Source organism: Symphalangus syndactylus, chromosome X (genome assembly GCF_028878055.3).
Source record: "Symphalangus syndactylus isolate Jambi chromosome X, NHGRI_mSymSyn1-v2.1_pri, whole genome shotgun sequence".
Taxonomy (NCBI): domain Eukaryota; kingdom Metazoa; phylum Chordata; class Mammalia; order Primates; family Hylobatidae; genus Symphalangus; species Symphalangus syndactylus.
Genome location: NC_072447.2, coordinates 76,556,092 through 76,561,978, shown reverse-complemented (window position 1 = coordinate 76,561,978; position 5,887 = coordinate 76,556,092).

The window sequence follows — 5,887 nt, the reverse complement described above, 5'->3', positions numbered from 1 at the left end:
TGGGCCTCAGCTGCTTCTCTGTATTGAGGGCATAGGACTCAATTTATCCTTTTACCAAACTCACTCAGCACCCACCATATGTCAAGCTTTGTACTGGGCACTGGAGATTCAGAGAGAAAAAACTACAGCCTAGTCCCTACCATGGAAGAGATCACCGACTAATGATAGAGGCAGACTTGTGACTGTCTTGCACTGAGATAATAATCACAACAATCAAATTGATTGAGTGGTTATGACCTGCCGGGCACTCTGCTAAGGGCTTTATATTTATTATCTCGTGGCATCTTTTCAACTGTCCAACATCATAGGCAATATCAGCTTCCCCATTTTACAGATGAGGAAACTGAGTTACTGAGAGTTGAAGACTCCAGTGGTTGCAGTCCAATGTGCTGGAGTCAAGAGAGACATATGCATAACTCAGGAGGGGAACTAGGAAAGTTTTTCAAAGGAGAAGACAGTTAATATAAGCTGCACCGAAAACTTTTCATTGTTACTGGAGGTGTTATGTTTGTGTATATGTGTGTGCATGTGTGTGCGTGCATGCGTGTGTGTGTGTGTATGTGTGTGTAGATAAACAAAACTACCCAGACATAGCCAAGAGTGGTGGCCTGTGCCTGTAGTCCCAGCTACTTGGGAGGCTGAGGTGGGAGGATCACTTGGGCCCAGGAGTTTGAGTCCAGCCTGGGCAACATAATGAGACCCCATCTTAAAAAAAAGAAAAATCACAAAAGCCCAAAACTACCCAGAGGAGATGGCTTTTGAAGTATTCTCCAATTTTTTTATATTAGAAAACCACTGCAAATACATAAGATTGTGATGAAAATCGCTTACACAGGGCCTTCATCCACATTGGAATTGCTGGGTCAGAGCGCCTCCACATTTCTAGGTTTTTGATGTGTATTGTTACTTAAGTGGCTCCCAGACAGGCTGTACCTGCTGAAACTTCACCAGCTAAACAGAGCGTAGAAAGGGGCCATTTAGTGTAGCACTGTCCTTCTTTCAAAAGTGCCTGCAGCTCTAGTGAACCTGTTGAGGATGGGAACAAAACAGTCTCTGGATCTTAGGCTGTGGTGCATGGGCTTCTCCTAAACATGGCAACACATCCTTCTCGACTTTCCCAGAGCATTCTAGGCCATTATCAGAGTGAGTGTCCTTGCTTCAGAATTGGATCTCTGGCTGCTAGAGTCTGGCTGGGGAGGAGCATGGATTCTGGGTGGGAGAAATACTCATTCATTATTCATTGGCTCTTTACTGAGGCCCAGGTTCACTGCCCCGAAGGAACACACATTCTGATGGGAAATGGTGGCTCCTTACATCAAAGTATATGTGTTTTGTTCACAAAGCAGTTTTGCTTACATCATCCCACTTACATTCAACAGATGAAGAAGATACCCAGGCCTCAAGAGAAGACATGGCACATATGACTCTTAGGGGCAGAGTCAGGCCTCAAATGCAAGTCTCCCGATCCTGACTCCAGGCTCCTTGTAGGGGTCACAGCAGCCTAGGTATTCCTCCCCTTGGGCCTTCAGGAGTCAAGCCTAGGACAGCTAAGCCCTGGGGCTGGGGCCTGGAGGAGCTTGCAGCCCACCACCCATTGCACCCTCACTGGGGACACAGCAACCCGGGCTGAGGCCAGGGAATCTTAGCAGCTGAACCTTCTGATTCAAGTGGCCAAGCAGTGACCAGCCCAGAGAGGACTCAGGCTGCCTAAGGCTGAGTGAAGGAACCAAAGGCTGCCTCGGGACTCAAAGGGTAGTAAATGGCGTTTACGAAGCAATTACCAGGGCTGGGCACTGTTCTAAGGGCTGGATGTGTGTTTATTCACTTAATCCTCACTACAGTCTCATGAGATGGCTGCTACTCTCAGTGTCATCTTTTAGATGAATAAAACAGAAGCACGGAGGGGTTTAAGTAAATGGCTCAAGAATTCACAACTAGAAAGTGGTAAAGCTGGAATGTAAACCCTGGCAGCCTGACTCCAGAATCTGGGCTCTTAACTACCACACTAGACAGCCTCTGAAGCCACGTGGCCAGCATCAAGGGGTACAGACCGAAGGGCCCAGGTTCCTTTTTTCCCCAAGCTGCCACCATCACTTTGCCTTACTAGTGTGGTGAAGCACCTAAGTACTTGGACTCCACATTCCGGCTTCTCGAGTTCAAGTCCTTACATACAACTTCCTAGCCATGTGCCTGTGGGCAAGGCACTTTCCCTTTCTGAGCCTCCATTTCCTCATCTGTAAAACAGAGATAATCACAGTCCTACCTCAGACAGGGACCTCTCCGAGACATCACTGCAGCAGAAGGTGTCAACGAAGTAATGCACATGAAGTGTGGAGCATGGCGCCTGGCCCACAATAAGTACTCAGTAAATGTTAGCGTTTATTGTAGGGGAGTATAAGAAGATGTTGACTCTCCAGATTGCCTGGATGGTAAAGTGAGCAGTGGAGGGCAGGGATAGAGCCCTGGGGTGACTGTCCCAGCCCAGCCAAGCCCATTCAAGTCGACAAACATTTCAAAGGTTTATTGATATTGCCTCTGTGCTAAACTCTGTGCTGGGCATCATTCCAGGTGAGATGCAGAAATGAAACACTGGCTCTGTCCTCCGGAAGCTCACAATCTACTGGGGGAGACAGACACTGGCAGTGTGAGCAGAAGCGCTGTGAGGGCTCAGAAGAGAACACCAACTTGGCCTGGCTTGGGGATCAGAAACGTCCACGAAGAATAGGCTCAATAGGAGTTTGTCAGACAACATGCAAGGGGACGGGCATTTCTGGCTGATGGGAGCACATACAGAAAGGCACAGAGGTTTAAGGGTGCCTGTTCTGGTCAGGTGCCAAGGAGTAGCTTTGGGTTGTTGGGGTGTAAGGTGTGCGTGGTGGGGAGGGGTAGAGGTGAGAGACTAAGGAGATGGGCAAGGGCCAGATCACCCACGACCCTGAAAGCCATTCTGAGGAGTTGGGGAACGATGGACAAATATGAAAGGTAAGCAGCGATGGGCAAGATCAGAACTGAGTTTTGGAAAGATGGCCCTGGCTGCTGTTTTGCAAGAGAGGGAGGTGGAATGGAAGCAGGGAGACCAGTCAGAAGGCTATTGCCATCGTCCAGGTAAGAGATAAAGGTAGTACAAACCAGAGTGGCTGGTGGTATTAGGGGTGCTCAGAAATGGGCAGAGTCAAGTTCAGTTCCGAGGCAGAACTGAAGGCAGATTTCAAGGATAACCCGGAAGTTTCTAGCTTGGGTCCATCTGTAGTAAGACCTCAGCTGAGCTGGGAGCAGACACCTGTGCTCTGTAAACTTGTCTCTTTTTCCCTTTTGGTGTTTATTTTCATTTCCTTTCGGTTTCCTTGTAAAGTTCATTTCAGAAAATGCCCATCTTGTTTCAGCCGAACTGAAGGGAAGGGAAAAGTTCCCATACTCCAGCTGGGACCAGGGTTCCCAGGGCGTCCCAGAACCCAAGCTTTGCTAGTGACCACTCCAGCAGAGTGATGATGCACAAACTTGGAAAGATCTGGTGGACTAGGGCCCAGGAGAAGGCTTGGCATAGCTTGGCAGGCCTGCTGGGTGGGCGGGGGATGGGGGCGGTTTGGCCAGTATCTGGGGATGGCAGCGCAGAGAGAGAAGTGAGCAAATCCTGTCTTTTGCCTGTTTCAAAGGAGAATGGCTCCCTTCCCTGGGCAATGCCCCTAAGTCATGGCTATCTCTGGTCTTTTCTTCTCTGGATTTCACACTCCCAGGCCCCACTGAGGGGTGTCTCCCAGGAGCATCTGTGCCAGAGAGAGGGATCCCAGAGTCCACAGTAAATACCCCATGATGGGGGTGGGGTGGGGGATGAGAGGGATTAGGAGGCTGTGTGGTGGTTTGAAGAGGCAATGGGCTGGAAGTTGGAAGACCTGGGTGAGGGCCAGTCCCGGTGAACTCTCTGTGTGACTGTGGGCAGTTCCTTCTTCCCCTCTTTGGGCCTCAGTTTTCCCATCCATCCAACAAGGGGGCTGGACTCGAAGGTCTCTAGACGCCCTAACAGCTTGAAAGATTCCATTCTCTTCGCTGAATCTGCCCAGGGGGAGGCCTTGGGGGCTGGGGCACCGGCAGGGGCTGAGAATTCCATAGCAATTTGCATGTGAAAGCATGTTACTGCCATGGCTATTAGTGTGTGCAGGGGGGCTGAACACAGTGCTAGGACAGCTAACTGTCAGGCTGGCCGGAAAGGCCCAGGCAGCCGGGGTGGGGGAGGGAAGAAGGCCTGCCCTGAGGTATGCATGCAGAGGCTGGCCAGCCACAGTCAGCATCCAGACAAGGGTGAAACTGCTGGATCTATAAGGCTCTGCCCAGCCTTGAGATGCCCAATTCTGGGTCTGGACTGTGAACCAGTGAGTCTGGCCCCTACGGATACCGCCAAGCTATTTTGCTGATGAGTGACTTCAGAGCTGTGTAAGGTGCCACAGGAGAGGGACCCCCAGAGAGGGGGGCAGACTAAGTACATTTTCGCGGTCTGCTCCGAACCAGGCCTAAACCTCCCAGGACCATATTTTCCTCAGGGTTATAATGTGTCATTTTGGTAATTGCCTTGTGTAAACTTACACAGTTTGTCAATATAAATACTGTGTATATATAGGTTTGTTTGACACACACACACACATACACACACACACACACACTCATAGGGATTCTGAGAACAAGGCCACACAGTATGCAAGAAGGGCAACCGGCTCTGGCCTGTGAGGCAAGGAAGCTGAGTCCAAGGCTTCGCTCTGCCAGCATTCCCTGTGTGCCCTTGGATAAGTCCCTTCCTGTCTCTGGGCCTCAGTTTTCTTTTTTTTTTTTTTTTTTTTTTTTGAGACGGAGTCTCGCTCTGTCACCCAGGCTGGAGTGCAGTGGCGCAATCTCGGCTCACTACAAGCTCCGCCTCCCGGGTTCACGCCATTCTCCTGCCTCAGCCTCTCCGAGTAGCTGGGACTACAGGCACCCGCCACCACGCCCGGCTAATTTTTTGTATTTTTAGTAGAGACGGGGTTTCACCGTGGTCTCGATCTCCTGACCTCGTGATCCGCCCGCCTCGGCCTCCCAAAGTGCTGGGATTACAAGCGTGAGCCACCGCGCCCGGCCAGGGCCTCAGTTTTCTTATGAGGGGTTTGGTCTGGAAAAGAGCTCTCAAAAAAGTCCTAGCTCTACTGTTTCCTGGCCCCTGACTTCTTAGATTCTACCTGAACCAGCATGAGGGCAGCCAGTGAGGCTGCTAGCCAGTTCCCCTGACAGCAAGCGTTCTACCCAGGAAAATCCAGCCATTGTAGAGTCTCCAGTGCAGGGGGGTGGATTCTAGGGTCTCCCTTGGTTTCCCCTGGTGTCCTGGAACTGAAGGATCCACATGGAGCTTCTCCCTAGGGACCTGGCCAGAGAAAGGGGGCAAGCTCTTCTCTTAGAAGCCAGCTCCTCACCCACCACCGCTAGGGAGGCTGGGAGAGACCAGCCATAGGGCAACAGTGATAGGCAAGGGCTGAGGACACCTCTTCTAGTTTGGGCAGCTTCTGCCTACAGGCCTTGGGAAGTGTTTATCATGGGTATGTTTTGCTCAGGTACCTGGCCACGGGCTAGAGGAAGCAAGCTGGCATTAGAACCACAGGATAACTTCTTAGGATGTTTTACAACCTCGCAAAAGGCTGGCTTTGGTGGATGATGACAGCAACAGTCAGGTCATAGGGTCCACTCTCAAAGCAGGAACACTCCCCTAGAAGCTCAGCCCCAGGGCCAAATTGTCTACTCCGTCCCTCATGGGAGAAGCAACAGCTACTATTTATTGGTACTTGCTATGTGCCATGCATTCAATATTTGTTTAAAAAAAATGAATAAGTGAATGAATGAATGACTCACTTTAGAACCCAAATTTTAAATC